This window comes from Dipodomys merriami, unplaced genomic scaffold (genome assembly GCF_024711535.1).
Source record: "Dipodomys merriami isolate MVZ:Mamm:240054 unplaced genomic scaffold, mDipMer1.0.p SCAF_15, whole genome shotgun sequence".
Lineage (NCBI taxonomy): Eukaryota > Metazoa > Chordata > Mammalia > Rodentia > Heteromyidae > Dipodomys > Dipodomys merriami.
In genome coordinates this window covers 15660503-15678778 of record NW_027202826.1, presented here as the reverse complement: position 1 = coordinate 15678778, position 18276 = coordinate 15660503, and the positions used below count along the sequence as shown (strand labels likewise).

At 39.1% G+C, this 18276-nt stretch overlaps 1 protein-coding gene across 3 annotated transcripts in view; it reads right to left on the bottom strand.

Annotated features, from left to right (window-relative positions):
- The window catches only part of Bmpr1b (bone morphogenetic protein receptor type 1B), a 301468-nt gene that overhangs the window by 271095 nt on the left and 12097 nt on the right, over positions 1 to 18276 (bottom strand). For 2 of the 3 annotated variants that reach the window (XM_070022297.1, XM_070022296.1), the window contains exons 1-4: positions 6464 to 6688; positions 6113 to 6215; positions 5041 to 5140; positions 4184 to 4260 (exon numbers count right to left, since the gene is read on the bottom strand). The exons of the other annotated variant lie outside the window; for it this stretch is intronic. The gene's annotated coding sequence lies outside the window, so the exon portion shown is untranslated. Of the gene's footprint in view, positions 1 to 4183; positions 4261 to 5040; positions 5141 to 6112; positions 6216 to 6463; positions 6689 to 18276 lie in introns of those variants that run through there. 3 annotated transcript variants of the gene reach the window in all.

Genomic DNA, 18276 nt, shown 5'->3' with positions numbered 1-18276 from the left:
TTTATAGATCATGGAAGAATCCTTATATCAGTGCTAATGGCATATTATCTGAGAAAAGGGAATATCCTGGCTATTTCTATCTATAATGAATTCCCCAATCATGTAAACATAAATATTATTAATATTTTACTCCGTCTCTGCAGAAAGCTGATGCAGTAGAGGTCCCAAGTGAATTAGTCTGCCTGTAGCCAAGTGAAACATTTCAATCTCACATTTTATCGGAAGAGAAAACTCTAATTGGATCTAACAAAAGACTCACTGCTTAGGTATATGAGTATTAAAATAGTTTCCACATCACATAAACCACTTTACCAAAAAATGGTTCCCAAAGAAAATGATTCCTACCTAGAGCTTGGTTCAAAGTAAATACTGGGTGAACAACTTTGAACTACACGTTTACTTTGAAAAATGCCTTCATTACAACCTGATAATGGTTTTTGGCAAAAACAAAAAATTTTCTAAAAGCATTACCAAGCAAACTGTATGGTCAGCCACTCCGATTTCTCTTCAGTTTAAACTCTAACTTGGCACACCATTGCCTGCTCTGAAACTTAAGCACAGCTATGTGTTTTAAAAAATTGCTTTCTATTAGGAATCAGTAATATTTGATAGTTTTTAAAGATAGTTTCTTGCTCAAAATTTAACCCTGGACTTTTTAGAAAGTTTAATAAATTAGTATTTGTTGTGGCTCTCCAAAAGGCAGATCATCTTGGCCATAAGTCTCTTTTGGATGGAATCATTCTAAATCTCTCATGAACAAGAGAATTGTCTGGAAAAATCTGGTTAAAAGAAATTGGACCAGTTTTCAGGAGTCATTCCTTTATACCACTAATAACATATGAATTTTTTTTAACTTTGTAAGCATATGACCCTTTTCCTAAAATCTAGTGCAGGCTTTTATCTTGGGCAGATTGAGATTTATCATAAAAAATTGATATGCAAAGACCAAAGTTAGAAGAAATATCCAACTTCTGACATTCAGAAAATAAGATTTTACATCGAAATGAAAACATTGCAAATTAAAGTATTATTATCTTCAGAAAGAGTACATAAAACCCCTTTATCCTTTCTTTACCCTCTCTGCTGAGCTAGAATAAGTTATCATACATAAGGAAAACTTTCAAGAAAGGAGTTCTGCCCATTTTCAATACATGAAGAATAGTAGGCATGTGTCCATTCTCTACTACTCAGATCTCACACTGCTCACTCACTCTCTCTTGTGAGACACAGCACCTTCAGACAGAGGAGACACTGAGACTCAGCTTTCCTGAACTGGTTATTCTGTAGGAAAAACTAAGTTACTGGGATGAATATGGCCAGGAAGTTTCTTAGAGATCACTGCTGTCATTTGAAATAACTCAATTGAACAAGGTCAGGTTCTCAGGAAGAAATCAAGTGTGAGTCACAGCCAGAGGTCCTGAGGTCCTCTGGTCCAGCAAACACCAAGAAGAGGTTGGAATCTATCAGCGTGAGAGTAGTCAATGAAGGAAAGAAAAATGAATGGGCCATGAGTTCATCAACTGTGAGCCAAAGGGTAAGCATTAAAGGTCAATAGATCATTTTAGATCATTTAAGGACTAGAGAAGCAAGGATAAGGGACAAGGAATATAAGATGAGAAAATCTGCACCCTTCTACCTTTACAAGAGATACGTCACTTCTCATCTTGGTTTATTGCTAAGAAGAATGGGGGGGGGGGAGCCACAATCCAACTTTAAATCCACATGAACTTAATACATTAGTCCTTTCCATGGTAAGCAATGAAAAACAAGCTTTATTAGAAAGTCCAGCTTTCCAGACCTGGTGGTACATGCCTATAATCCCAGCAGCTAATCAAGGAGGAATGTAAATTCAAGGCCAGCCTGAGCTACGCACCAAGTCCCTATTTCAAAACAACAACAAAAACAACAAAGTGACTTAGAAAGCCCAGGTGGATTATACATTTCTCTGTGTATCCAAGTTGTAACATTAACCCTCTTCCCCCACAAACCATTGTCCTCTATTCCTCTCCCAACGTCCGTTATGAGCTCGATCTGGAAGCACTTCATGGTGTCTGTCTTCTGTTCAGCACATTTCAGAAAACCCTACTCCGATTCCCCATTCACCACAAAGCCTTCACTATTTTGACCCATTCATCTGTCTTCATTTACCTCCTGGCACAAAGATAACTTTAGATTACATTGGACTCCTGAGGTGACAAAGATCCCTAATAAAAATTTTTAGAAACAACTACTGAGGTTCCCAGAGGCTGAGTAGTTTACCTGGTTGCTGAATAGTTCTGGAAATTCCAGAGTAGATCTACCCAGACCTCCCAGCATGCCCCTGCCTCTCACCATATTCTGAGGTCACTGAGAGTTCTATTCAGCTCTGCACTCAAAGATAGAATCTTTTCAGCCACCAAGAAGAACAGATAATGAAATCCATTATTTTGTGCAATTATTAAAAGCTACAAAGGAAAAAAAAGGCACAGGAATGAGAACAAGTCCTTACTGAGTGTCCAAGAGAATCAGCACTGAGAACTGAGTTCTATAAGCACACAATGACTGCATGCCTTTGATTTTCTTTAGCTTCCAACTTAAAAGAAGACAGCTTTGGGAGGCTGAGAAGGTGCTAGAACACTCCCAGGCTGCTAAACAGGAAGTCTCGAACACCACAATGACACACCAGTCACAGATCTAGCTGAAGTCACTGACCCCTTCTCTTCTGCTCTTGGCAAAGCTGCTTTCTTGAGGAGCAATATCGGTGAACCAACTCACCTGCTTTGAAATACGAAGGTGAAGCGGGGGGTTCAAAAAAAAGAACTCTTCTGTATCTTTTAACCCTAAAGGACTCAAGGGTAAATCACAGCCTGCCATTCTCAACCTGCCCCACAGCCAACACCTCCAATTATCAGCACCCTGATTAAACCCTCCACTCTGCACCTCTGACCCATTGGCAGATGTCACCAGAAAAGTCATCACTTAGAACAGAGGCAGCTAATCTGCCAAAGGTCTATCAGCACGTTCAAACATGTCAACAGCACTGTTCATGGCTCCTAAGCAAATGTCAGAAGCAGCAAAAAAAAAAAAAAAAAGGGTGGGGGGAGGCTGATGGGATGGACCTTTGGGAGATGATGGTGAGCAGAGGTTTTAAGTGCACTATCAATGGATAGTGGAGTCCATAGCAGGAGTGAGGGCTACTTCATGATACTTTCTGTCTCTTTGTACTAATGACTTCTTTGAGAGCTGGGGAACACATTTGATTGGGAATGGTAGCAATCCCTTCGTTAAAACTCAAAAGTTAGGCCAATTTGGCCAATGCAATAACACAACTAGAGCAATTTCCCAGTTATTACAAACTTCCCCCACCATGGCTTATATTTCTCATCAAATGGCATAAGCAATGCTCTTTGGCACCTGCAGTCAGTGGAAGGGTCTTAGGGACTTTCCTGCCTGGGCTGGCTTCAAAACTGTGATCCTCGATCTCAGCCTCCTGAGTAGCTAGGATTACAGGCATGAGCCCGGCTTAAAATCTGTTTTAAGGATATTAAAAAGTAAGAAAAGGATATGTTCAAATGCCACTTATTTCATTTATTCAATCTTAAAACTTTAAAAAATGTTTAAACGTCAAACTTTTGAATTATTTTCTCTTCGTGGATAATCTTAAGAAGACTTATAATATGTTCTGTTCACTAATGATTAGTAGTAGGTGTCCAGACCATTCATAAACAGGTTGATGTGTAAACCTCTGCCACAGTGTGGTAATTTTATGAAATTTACTCTTAGAATGCAGACAAATCTTCTGTTCCAGGCACCTGAACCCTGCTAACTACACAGCATTTCTGCTCATTAAGATAGCATTTTTAAAGCAAACATGAACATAACCTGACATCACTTACTGACTCTTCCTCAAACAGGACAAACAATATCTTTACTTTTCTTTTTTTTATTTATTTTATTTTATTTGTGAACATACTGTACAGAGGGGTTACAATTACATGGGCAGGATAATGCGTACATTTCTTACCAAGCATTGCAGCCTTCTCCTTTGTTTACCCTTCACATCCCTTCCCAGCCTCCCCCTTCCCCCCCCAGTCCCAATCCTTCTCCCCCCCAATATCTTTACTTTTCAAATCGCATCATGAATCTATCAAACACAAAATTCAAACAGAAAAGTTGGAGGCTAACATTCTATAATTCTGCTTACCGATTGCCATCTAATTCTCCCTTTTACCAAATGTAGCCATGATGTGATTCTTGCACTTCTTTTAATTGTTAGTTGACCTGGAACACAATTATTTTTCACACTGTAAGAGATTTGCTCTGTACCATTCTCAGTGGTATCAGATGTGTCCTCTTTCCCACTTCTACCACTGCAGACAAGCAATACTGTTGCTTTCAGAGAGCAATTTTCCAAAACGTAGGAGCAAAATCCAATATTGCTTTGGTTATTCTTCAGCGAATTTTGTGCTGTGTGATGTAGATGTAACTGTTTAGTAAGGACTGTTCCAAAATGAAGGCCTGATCCTATAAAGCTGTACTTACTACCTCCTTCCTCCATTTCCCACTTTTGATATCTTGACACTACTCTGAGATTCTGCCTTACAGAGTAACTTGTATTGCCTTGGGTCTTGAGCCTAACACTGCCTCCCTTTTGCCAGACGATAGTTATCCAAATTGTCTGATCACAGTTACTACTAGACAGAGGAACACCAGAAGACAGCTTAGTGAATCCCACGGCTAACGACATTCCTCTCTATCCCTCCTGTGCAGTAATTACCTTAACTCCTTTGGGGTTTGAGCTCTGTTGTTCTAGGTGATACTTTAGGGCTACTGGTGCACCATCACACAGAGAGAGAGAGATTATAGGGTAGTCACAGTTTCCAATCCTCACTCTCTGATGAGTGTTCTTCATCCTAGCCTATAGCAATCAGGACATCTTACCCTGAGAGTCTAAGACTGTAGCACAGAGTCTGCAAGCAGATCACCATGACCAGCACAGAAGGCAAATGCAACTTCCACTCCTTGATACTCAGATTCTTGTTTTCTGTTACCAGCACGTACCATAAGTGGAGCATTCAAATCCATAGAGTGGTTGCAGCTGCTGCCTTTACTGAGCCTTGGTCCCATTCCATAGGACACGCTGACCTTTCAGCCAGAAGCTCTGGGGGATGGGAAACATGGTATGACTATGAATCTAATGCCATGCGTATGACTTGAGTACAAAAGAGGGCCCTTAGCTCAAAGAATTCGTATACGGGAGAAAGAGAGCCTTTATATACATTATTTATAACATAGTATGTATCATATTATATTATATTATATTATATAACATATATATCATATATAATGTATATTATTTATTATATACATATATTAGATACATAATATATACATTATACATATATTCCATAAAATATATATAACATAAAATTTATATTATATAGTAATATATTTATATTGTGTATTATATATAATAAATATACCATGTATATAATAAATATATATTGGGGACTGCTAGTAACCAAGAGGAAGAGTAATATAAATGAGGGAAGAGGGCGAACAACTGTAAGGTGGTCCATTAATGAGCTATAGACTGGTCAGTATGTGTACCACAGCACAAAATCTCCCCAGAGTTTCCAGCTATACTAGCTGATTCCTCTGAGCAATTTCTAGAAAATGCCTGAGGCCCTTCATTTCAGACAGTGCAGACCATGATCTAGAAGGGTTTGTAAGGACTCCTGCCCCCGGGGTCAAACGCAGGTAGCACCCAAGCTTCTAAGTGGGGATTCTATGACTTGAGAATCAACAATAAGATTTCAATAAAATGTCCAGGGCTGTTATAACCATGAATTTCTGGGCTCTGACTGGGTCCATTCTAAATAGTAAGTACCATAAGCATCCGTGGTTTGGAGATTGAATGAAATGCATGTGGAACCATGAACAAAATATAAATTTTGTACCAATATACATTTTCAAATTTAGACAAAAGAGCAAATTCATGGTAAAAACATACAACTTTGACACTGACTCAAATACAAAACTCATTACATATAAATCTAATGAGCAGTATAAAATCAGTCCCACAGATTCAGATAATTATGCAAAGTCCTACCAAACGTTCAAAGAATATTACCTTCAAATCTCAAAGAATACAAGGTTCTAATCCTCATATGAACTTATCCAAAGAAGTTGAATTCCCCATCGCTTTCCATTGTTAGTAACCTTCATTCCTAAGTCTCTCAGGAACACAAGGAAATCCATAAATTAAAAACTAATCACACAACACTTACTTCTATGATGCTCACACAAGGTGTTCTGTGGAGCCACTCACCAGCCCAATACACCATACAGATAAAAATGTTACTTTTTTTTAATTTTAAGTCTTTGGAAATGAGTACAAACAGCAAATCAAGATGTATTCAGTCATTCAAGAAAACACACTATAGCACTACCTCAAATCAATATACCCTAATGCCTTCCCTACCTCAGGATTAATCTCAGGAACCTCTGTCTTTTTTTTTTTTCTTTTTTGGCAGAAAATGTGACTTCTCTTTCCTCAGGTCCCAATCAAGGAACAAAGTGCCTTCCCTAAAAAAGAGAGTCTACTAGCATTTCTCATTTCTCATTTCTCCAAGTAACAATGATTCAATTCCTATTGAGGAGAGCCAGAAGAGCCAGCAGAGATCAGCACCTCCTTCCTCTTTCAGACCTCACTCAGGGGCTGTATACCCAAACCAGTAGACAGAGAATTCAGGGGGGCCAAAAGGCCAGCTCACTCATTCACTGGAAGTTTTCACATCAGGACAGGTAAGATTAAGAATCCTGAGACCCCAGCATTCTACTCACAGAACAATGGTCTCAGTCTAAGAGAAGCAGGTTACTATACCCTCTAGTCAGTGACCCAGAGACTTCGCCAGTGGGAAAGGAAATCTGTAAAACTAGACCAGGAGAGCACAGAGAAGTTCAAGCCCTAAGGGAACTCTAGAAACAATGAACATGTTGGTAATAATCAAGAGGAAGCTGGTAGCCATAGTGTCACAAAAACTATTCCACGGGCCAGTTTACCAAAGAGAACTGCAGAAAATATACCCAAGAGCCATCCCAGGGTCAGTATAACCCTCAAAGACTGATCCTACAAACTGACCTGAAACTCCTTAGCTCAGACTGCGTAGCAATTTATGCCCTGGAGCACCGTAACAATAGAGCAATCTGACAATTAGTGGAGCCTTACCGTGCCAGGGGTAACACTCAGCTAGCTCTGCTAAAACCACAGCCATCCCCAAGGTACCCAGCACAGGCCCCAGCCTGCACCTTTCTAAAGACACTTCAGTCATCACTTTTGCAAGAGGCAAATCATAAAAATAGTCCACTAAACAAATAACAAAAGTTAGTATCACCCAGATAGAAAATATCACATCCCAGAGTTGCTGTATTGCCTAAAATGTCTAGTACCCAACAACAACAATAAGACAAACAGCAACTGTGACCCATAAATTAAATAATAATAATAATAATAATAATGTCTGAGGCTGGTAAGTCCCACATGTGACAGGTCTCAGAGGTTGAATTTAACAAATATTACAAAGTAATTACTATAAGTATGTTCAAAGAACCAAAAGGAAGCCATCTTGAAAGAAGAGAGAGGGAGGGAGGGAGGGAGGGAAGGAGGGAGGGAGGCAAGAAAGGAAAGAAGGAAGGAAGGAAGGGAGGGAGGGAGGGAGGGAAGGAGGGAGGAAGAGAGGGAGGGAGGGAGGGAGGGAAGGAAGGGAAGGGAGGGGAGGAGAGGGAGGAAGGAGAGGGAGGAGAGGGAGGGAGGGAGAGAGGGAGGGAGGGAGGCAGGATGAAGTCCAGCACCAGTGGCCCATGCTTGTAATCCCAGCAACTCAGGAGGTTAAGATCTGAGAATCACCATTTGAGCCAGTCAGGACAGGAAAGGCCATGAGACTCTTGTCTCCAATTAACCACCAGAAAACTGGAAGTGGCACTGTGACTCTAGTGGTAGAGCTCAGGGACAGTGCCCAGGCCCAGAGTTCAAGCCCCACAACCCACAAAAGAAAGAAAGAGAGAGAGAAAGGGAGAGAGAAAGGAAGGAAGGAAGGAAGGAAGGAAGGAAGGAAGGAAGGAAGGAAGGAAGGAAGGAAGGAAGGAAGGAAGGAAGGAAGGAAGGGACTTTGCTTCCTATCATACAGGGAACACCTAAAGAGATATAAACTATTTTTACAAGGTATATCCTAGAGATCTAAAAAAAAACAAACAAACAAACAAACAGCAAGAGCCCTATAAGAATCAAGTGAAAAGTTTTAGAATTGAGCTCTATTTTTGAACTGGCAGAAAAGTAAACCAATAGAAATTATACAGCCTAAGAACAGGTGGTAATAAATGAAGACCAATAAGCAGAGCCCCAGAGAAGTGGGGATAGCATGTGGTAGATGTGATAAACAGTGACAAATGAGAGTGCTCGGAATAAAAAAGAGAGAAGAAAGAAGTTGGGGGAGAAAAACAAAGAAAAGAACGAAGTGGAACAACAAAAGATACATGAGAATAAGGGCTGGACACTCTTCCAGTTTGATGAAACATTCATTACAGGAATGATCCAGAAAGCTCCCAAACCCCAAGCAGAAGCAACACAGAGCTCCACACCCAGACACAGAATACTAACAACAATGAAAGACAGGGAAAAAAATGAGAACCCTCTGGAAAGCAGAAAAACAAGAATGACTTGTCACAGAGGAGAAAATGTCTGTCACTGGCAGCAAGCTTCTCTGCAGAAACCATGGAGGCCAAGAAGAAACTGGGTTACAATATTCAAAAGACTAGAAGAAAACGCCTGCCAGTCAGGAGCCTTATAGTACATCCTTCAGAGCACAAAGGTGAAGACACAAGTGCGAATATGGAGGCCTGTGGATGAGGCCACGGTTTGTTACTTTGATGTGTGATGGTTGATCTTGGTTGATAACCTGGACTGGGAAGGTGCCTGGTAAATTAATAAAGCACACTTCTAAGATGTTTCTGTGGTCCCAGAGAAGACCGGAAAGTGAGATGAGCCATGTTGGGAAATGGAGCCTAAAGGTAGGCAGCAGGATTCACTACTCCATAGTCTCACATAGGAGGAAAGGCAAAATAAGCAGGGAGTGCGTGCCCAGGAGAGCTCCGCCCTTCGTGTTTGCATTGGTGTCATTTCACTGTATGGAGGTGCTGGGGTATGAAGTTACCACCCTGGCCAGTTCAGGGCCTTACCTTTGCTCAGCTTGCTTCCTCAGCCAGTGCTCTACCAATTCCAGCTCAGCTTTTTCAATGGTTATTTTGTAGATGGAATGTCCTGGACTTTTCTGCCCAGCCTTGGCTTTGAATGGTGATCTTCCACATCTCCGCTTCCTAAGTAACTAGGATGGCAGGTATGAGCCACTAGCACCCAGTTGTGGTCTATGTTTTTCACGCTGCCATCATCCACAGACTTACGACTCAAGATTCTTCAACCTTTGAATGTGCTCTTGCACCAGCAACTCTCCAGAAAGCCATCCAGGCCTTCCACTGAGGAACGAGGCCACATCACTGGTTCATCATTGGGCCTCCTGGTCCTGAGGCTCCCAGCTTCTTGGACTGAGAAGCTATTCATTTCCTTGGCTCTCCAGCCTGCAAATGGTCATCTGATAACATGAGCAACTTTAGTAACTCCCTTCTTAAAATTATGTGTCTATATATAGCTATATAAATATGTCTACATATATGTCTCAATAGAGATATATAGAGATATAGACACAGAGATACATATAGACATATATTCTATAGGTTCTATATATGTAGAGATCTATATATAGAACCTATAGAATATAAATATATAGAACATATAGAGAGAGATAAATAGATATTTTTATAAGTTCTATTTCTCTGGACAACTGTAATACATGATGTTCATATGATAACAAAGCATAAATCACACAAAAAATAGGCTGAACATCATTGAAGCTGCTAAGGTTTCTGCATCTGAGGATATCATTAAGAAGGAAGAAAAAACCAAGCACTGGTTGGTGGCTCACACTTGTAATTCTAACTACTCAGAAGGCTGAGATCTGAGGATCTTGGTTCAAAGCCAGCCCAGGCAGGAAAGTCCATGGTACTCTTATCTCCAGTTAACCACCAGAAAAGCAAAAGTGTCTGTGGCTCAAGTGGTAGCATACTTGCCTTAAGCTAAAGAGCTAAGGGACAGTGCCAAGACCCAGAGTTCAAGCCCCAGAACAAAGAAGAAGAAGGAGGAGGAGGAAGAAGAAGAGGAGGAGGAGGAGGAGGAGGAGGAGGAGGAGGAGGAGGAGGAGGAGGAGGAGGAAAAATGAAAGAAAGAAAGAAAGAAAGAAAGAAAGAAAGAAAGAAAGAAAGAAAGAAAGAAAGAAAGAAAGAAGAAAGAAAGAAAGAAAGAAAGAAAGAAAGAAAGAAAGAAAGAAAGAAAGAAAGAAAGAAAGAAAGAAAGAAAGGAAAAAAGAAAGAGAGAGAAAGAGAAAGAGAGAGGGGGAGGGAAGGAGGGAGGGAGGGAGGGAGGGAGGAAGGAAGGAAAGAAGGAAGGAAGGAAGGGAAAGAATTTAGATGAAAAGAGACACCAAGTGTGGTGTCTCATGTTTCAATCCTAATAGAATAGGAGACTCATCATCCAATTCCAACTGTGGGCAAATGTAAGACTCTAGCCAAGAAGTACTAAAGTAAAAAAGGTTGAGAGAGTGGCTCAAGTAGGAAAGCACTCGCCTAGAAAACACAAGGCCCTGAATTCGAACCCCAGTCCAACCCAAATAAATGAATAAATGGATAAATGAATGTTTACAGAAGAAAAGGTCCACAGCCAAGACTTCAAAAAAGACAAAGGAAAATACGAAGGGACTTGACTGGCCAAGCACCTAGACTCACAATGAAATTTAAGCAATTAGGCAGTATAGAATACTATACAAGAGCTAAATGGACCAGTAGAACAAAATGTAAAAGCTCAGAAATAAGCAAATATATGGACAGAGGGGAAGGGAGACAAAAGCCTTTGTGTAAACATCCAAACATCTATTCACAAAAATGTTCATTACAGCAGTATTTACAATGAAAATAACATATACATGTACATATATAAATGAATATTTTCCTGTCATTTATACAAATAGTATTTTGGAGCATATTTAAAGACACGAGGAATCCATGATATGTCAAGTAAAACTCAAAAGCTACAAAATCAGGATGGCAGTTTTCCACTTTGCTCAACTTATCTAGAAATAATACGTGAGAAACAGTAAAGGCGGGGGGCACACCAAATTGGCAGCAATGGGCTCAAGAAGAGCAATTCTATGCAGTCTAATTCCTTTTTTGACCCTTTCCTGAGTTTGCAGACCCAAAATATAGCAATATACTATAGCAAAATATAGCAATATACTTGATATAAAATTTTAGCTGTTTTTTCTCTGTAGATAACATTACATATTTCTATGTGAGTGAAATGTAATAGGAGGATGTCTTTCCTGAACTTAGGGCGAAACAAACAGCATAAGAGTTCCATTTCCTGAAGATTACTGTAATGTCATTGAGGAAAAGATCAAAAAACAGGTAATTACGCTAGTGCTGGTGGCTCACACCTGTAATGCTAGCTACTTTGGAGGCTGAGATCTGAGAATCACATGTCAAAGCCAAGCCAGGCAGGAAAGTTCATGAGACTCTCACCTCCAATTAGCCACCAGAAAACTGGAAGTGGTGCTGTTACACAAAGTGATAGAGTGCTAGCCTTGAGCAAAAGAGTTCAGGGACAGCACCCACGCTCTGAGTTCAAACCTCACAACTGACCAAAAAAAAAAAAAAAAACTAAAGTATTTTGTGTTCATTGCTCAGTAAAAAAAAAAAAAACCTACTAATATTGATGTAGTCTGCTCAAAGAGATCAAAACAGACCAAAAGGAGAGAAGGGAGGAGAGATGGAAGGAAAGAGGGAAGGAAGGAGACACTGTGACCCCCAAGCAAGAAAGCAAGCTTGATACTTCTTCATATAGTTCTATAAAACTTGCTTTTAAAAATAAAACAAAGAGGATTCCACTTACTGTTCTCTAATAAAACACGTGTGAAGAGTTTTATTCTGTATAAACATACTAGAAACTATTAAGGTGAATTTTTGAAATGATCTATACCTTAAAATTATTTTAAGATACAAGAAGAGCAAGGAGATATAGAGGAAATGTTCTGACTTTCAAAGAAAAAAAAGGCTATTAATTGCTAGCTGAAGTAGTAATATTTGAAACAGATGTCCATCTACTTTCTAATCCAAACTGGATCAAGGTTTACACAGTTTAATAAAACTTTAATTAAGGCGCTGAGATACTGCAAACTGATCGGGTCATGCAACTAAACACTGTCATCCAACAAGCCAGAAGTTTGCCAACATTTTCATAACCCATCTGAGGGAACATGTCACTCAAAGAATAAAAATACAGCATAAATCCTCTTCTTTTACTACACAAACTGGCTTTTAGGGGCAAGCCTTTGAAACACAGGTAGAAGGATTCCAAATTGAATAACATGGAAAGAAAATAGCTTCCTTTCTAGGAGTTCTTCATTCTAGTTAGGCATGCATATTTTAATATGAATATTTGTGACCTAAAAACGTTTGCGGTTGGAAATAGTTCATAAGAAAATAACTCCCAATAGAGTGGATCAATTCGCTTTACACCTTTTCCTTAATCTATTTTAGGAGGACAATCCCATGTAGAAACCTGGTAAACTAGGCTGATTGCACACACCCCACAGAAACAACTAAAATACGGGTCAAGAGTAATTGAACATTTATCATGTACTCGCCATAGATTTTTATTTAATTCTCACATCCCTTCCGACTAGCTATTTTTATCCCTACTTTGCAGAAGAAGACACTGAGTGTCAGAATACAAACCCAAGTGGCTTAGTCAAAATTACAAGAAAATTGTTTTCTTATGTAATATCCTGGAATATATAGATTTTGTGTGTACTAGTCCTAGGGCTTGAACACAGGGCCTGGACACTGTCCCTGAGCTATTTTTTTTCTTTTTGCTCAAGGCTAGTGTTCTACCATTTGAGCCATCTCACTTTTGTTGGTAGTTAATTAGAGATTGGAGTCTCACAGACTTTCCTGCTTGGACTAGCTTCTAACCACAATCCTCAGCCCTCAGATCTCAGCCTCCTGAGTAGCTAGGATTACAGGCGTCAGCCACTAGCACTGCGCTTTGTGTTTTCAGTACAGTAAAACCAATGATGCATTTTTAGAAGACTCTTCACATATTCAGAAGACTCTTCACATATTTCCAAAATTAAAATAATGGAAGGAGAGGGGATAAAGGTCAGAGGCATAGGAAAGCCAGTGTAGCAACACTAGCTAAGCATCTTTTGGAATTATTTTTTCCATTGCATAAAAAAGGTGGAGAAATAGATGCCGGTTCTTGACATTCCACATAATTAAAACTGTAAGAATGCAGGGTGCTGGCATCTTCAGGAGGTTCAGATCCGGGAATCACACAGCTTGAAACCAGTCTGGACAGGAAAGTCTGTGATCTCCAATCAATCACATCAAAACACAGGAAGTGGAACTCCTGGATCAAGTGGTAGAAAAGTGGAGTAAAAATTCTAAGGGACAGCAGCACCTAGGCCTTGATTTCAAACACCAGTACCTGCACACACACACACACACACACACACACACACACACACACACACACACACACACACACACACACACACACACACACACACACACACACACACACACACACACACACACACACACACACACACACACACAGAATGGGAGAGGATGTAGGCAGAGAAAGGGAGGGACTAACAATATTTTGTAAAAGTGAATTACAAATCAAGCAGGCAAGAAGTACAGTAAGTTGATGAGGAAAACTATATTCTTAGTGCAAAAAAAATACCAATTATTTTATTTATGTCTAACATCCAAGAAGTAAGTTCATTTAAAAAGAGACTTTCCTTACTCTGCTTCACATTCTTTCTCATTTTTGATGCATGGCTTTAGGAGCATGAATCCCAATCCATTTGCTATAGATAAAAAGCCAGGTGATTATAGGCTCACATCTATAATCCTAGTTACTCAGGAGGCTGAGATCTGAAGCCAATCCACAAGAAGCAAAATCCACAAGACTTTTATCTCCAGTTAACCACAAAAAGTCATAAGTGGAGCTGTGGTTAAAGCAGTAGAACACTAGCCTTGAACACAAAAGTTCTGGGACAGTGCCCAGGCCCAGAGTACAAAGCCCCGGGACTGGTAAAAAAAAAAAAATTAAATTAAGAACTCTATTTTTCCCCTCATAAGCAAAATACTCATACAAAACAAGGAATGCTAAAGTATTTAGTGAAGGTTTACTGTATTGTATTAGCAGCAAATGATCTAGAGTGAATTGTTAGAAACTTTGATGAACTGTCTTTTCAGTTTTATTCTACTTAGATTGACAACTGATAATTTTCCTGTTATATATTCTGACACACTATAGGGCAAGATTGCACATAGGCATGCTGGGATTAAAAATTTGATATGGATAATCTAGAAAATACCACCAAAATCCTCCCACAGATAACAATAATAGACTTAACTGTGACATGCAAGTCTCTTTATCAAAAGGAAATTATTGATCAACTTAAATAATAAGAACATGTTATGTTTTCAGAACATTTTAAAGAAATCAGAACATTAACCAATCATAGAAAAATAAAGAAGAAAGATAATTTTAGAAAAAGAACACGAGTATTAACTTCTAAAGGAGAAAAGTTTAGTTATACAACATTTAACCCTACTCCAGTCTTTGTCATAATGTTATAGGGTTTCTTAAACGAATATTTAATATCTGTAGACAAAGGAAATAAAGATAAACAATAAGGCACATGGAGAAATTATCCTCTATTAATTTGCAATCACAGAAATTTATTTATGACAGCCTGGCAAGTTCTGCATATTTTGTCTCCCATAAAATTAAGACATTATTATCCAATACAGGAAGGAAGGCTCAGCGACTCATATCTATAATCCTAGGTTGTAGTGAGAGAGATAAAAGGATTTCACATTTAAAGCCACCTAGGAAAAATGTAAGACCCTATCTCAAAGAACAAGCCAGGTGCAGTGATCACAACTATAATCCTAGCTACCTGGCAGGCAAAGATAGGAAAATCATAGTCCAAAGCTGGACCAAGGCAAAATTTGAGACTGTATCTGAAAAAAAAAATCCTACAATCTAAAGAGGGTTGCTATGGATCAATAGTAGAGTGCTTGCTTTGCAAGTGCTAAAGCTATAATCTCAAGCTCCAACACCAACACAAAATAAGTAGCAATCAAACATGAAAGTAAACCTGACTTTTGAACAAAATATTTTCAACGACTGCTTCCAAATTCTTAGAAAGTAATATTATACATATACTGGCAGAATTTATCCTAATGACCCAAATTACTTGCCAACCACCAAATAAAATGTTTATCAGTAAGAACATGAAAATGTTCACAAGATCTCATTATTTTTGTCAGTTATGGGGCTTAAACTCAGGGTCTGGTCACTGTCCCTAACTAAGCCTCTTTGTGCTCAAAGCTAGTGCTCTACCACTTAAGCCACAGTGCCACTTCTTGTGTTTGAGTGGCCAATTGGAGCTAAGAGTCCTAAGGACTTTTCTGCCCAGGCTGGCTTCAAACCTCAATCCTCAGCCTCTGAGTATCCAGGATTACAGGTGTGAGCCACCAATGCCTGACTCCTATTTTTTTTTAATTTTATTGTCAAAGTGATATACAGAGGGCTTACAGCTACATAAATAAGGTGTGATTACATTTCTTATCTAACTTGTTACCCCTTCCCTCATTTTTCTCCCTCTTTCTCATACCCCCAATCCCCCCAAGTTGAACAGATCATTTCTAACATATTGTCTTGTGAGTATCGCTGTTGCATAGTCATTTTATTTTTTAAGTGTCAGTCTCATACAATGAATTGTAAAATCTTAAGAACTGAAACATTAGGAAAGGACTTAAAAAATTAGGCACACTCACTTTGATCTCTAAAATTCCAAAAATTACCTGAAGGGAAGAAATACAAAGATAAACCAGACTCAATGGTGGACTGCAGTAAAGGACCAAATGCCACCCTAAAATCCTGAATCCAGATTAAGGTCTGTTCCTGAGGTACAGAATCACAGCATCAAAGATCCAGAAGGCACGAACATGGATTGGGTAACTCACTTTAAATGACCAATCTGCTATTCTAAAACGAATTATAACCTGTCCCAGACTCTGCTCTTTTCAGCATGAGCGAGAACAGAAGTGAACAGCTAAAAGAAGAATGCTAAATGCACTGAGACGTATTCTTTTATCTCATCCATTACTTTGATGAGAAATTACAGAAGAAATTATTATTTGACCTGAGAAATGACAACACAAAGGAGAGCTGAGTTATATGAGATTATGAAAGTTAAAATAAAAAATAATCAACTAGCCCTTCCTCATTATATGGCTCTCTAATAAAATTACCAAGGGTCATTCAATGACTGAAATGGCAGGTAAAATGAAAACAAATAAAAGGAAATACCCTTGACAAGCAAAACCAGCCTCCAGAATACACAAGGTCGCAGAATAGAGGTCATATGGTTAAACCCAGTAACGTGATTTTAAAATAAGCGAGGTCATTAGTGAGGCAGATATCTGATTATTTATGTTTGACTTAAATATGATTTTCCATAATGGAAAAATTGTATTTTGGAATATAAGGAGTCAGCAAGGAAGCTTTCTATTGGTTACAAATTACACTACACTTTAGTATGTTTGGGCATGCTCCTTTGGATTTCTTCTCCTTTGAAAAACCACATAGTGTTTGTGGAACTTGCAAAATATTTTGACATATTACATATAATGTCTGCATTTTAAATATTATGTTTTCAACAGCAAAATTGCTGTCTTATGTGTATTGCCAAAATCTACTTTAAGTCTTGCTTCTCCTCTCCCCTCCTCCACCCCCGAACTTGGGCTCTATGTAAAAAAAAAATTTAACCTGGTTATTTTGGAAAAGGAAAAAATTTCTCTTTTAATTCAATAACTGATCTACCAGCACAGGCCAGTACACCCACTTGCATTTTGTTCTGTAAAAACAAAACATTAATCATAGCCTACTTGAAACAAGGAGGAGGTTTCTTTCTAGAAAAGTTGTGTGAAGCCAGGAAGCAGGCTGTGACAAGTTACAAACAAACCTGGAAAAAGCTAGAGTCAATTCCAGGGCCATCCACTCAGAACTAGGCTGATCATCAAGCATCGTTTACATAGTAGAACATTCATTTAGAAGAGCTTCCAGAGTGGAGATTCTCTTGAAAGGTTGTCATTGTATTTTCAGGACACTTCGTGATGGTTCCTCTCAATATTTAATATCAGCCATCTTTCAAGCCATGCAATGAGATATTCCCGGTCATATTTCCTTCAAAATAATCCATGCTGTCCAATGTCATGTGGCATACATTGATCTATTTCAAATGATTCTCTCTTCTTGCCTTGCATTCTTCTAATCTTAACAAATCACTTGAGCTATCAAATTACTGTAATTCACTAAAACGTCATTACAGTTCATTTCAGATCTACCCAGTCCCTCAACATATACTATACATCCAACATGTGAATTGAGTGGAAAGGGAGTTTGAGTAAAGATGTAATGACTTTGCTCTAAAAACTCTGTTGCCAGTATTCTGTGAACACAAACGACTGTAAATGAAAAGGGAAGAGAGATTATATCATTTCAAGCTCACTCTTATTTTTCCCAAAGATTTTAAAGATCATCTCTATCCATCACTCACCCCAGAACGTGATCAACCACTCATCTCTTTCTACATGTTCTGTATCAAACATCTCGTGAATTCTAACAACAACTTCCATCCACACTCACACCTCCTGCACCGCCATCAGGATGCATGCATCTCTCCTGGCCTCCAGGGACTGTCTGAGCTCCTGGACCACAGGGCTGAGTGTCAGTCACCACTCATCGGTAACTAAGCAATACTTGGCTGCATCCAAACTCCAACATCTGACCATGATGTTAGAAGCAGAGATTCCCGTGTGATACTCGTGGCTACTCCTGCATGGGGTTTAACTTCCTTCGTATACAAAAATGAGAAGACAATAACTTGGGTCCGTTCTGTTGGTGTGACAATGCCTGGAGTATGGAAAATATGATGGCCTTTTTTCCCCTCTCTCCTTTATATCATTTTATATTAACCATCCACATTAATTACAAATCCCATCTCTTCCACCAAGCTTACTTCTTAGCAATCTAATAAAGTTCTGGAG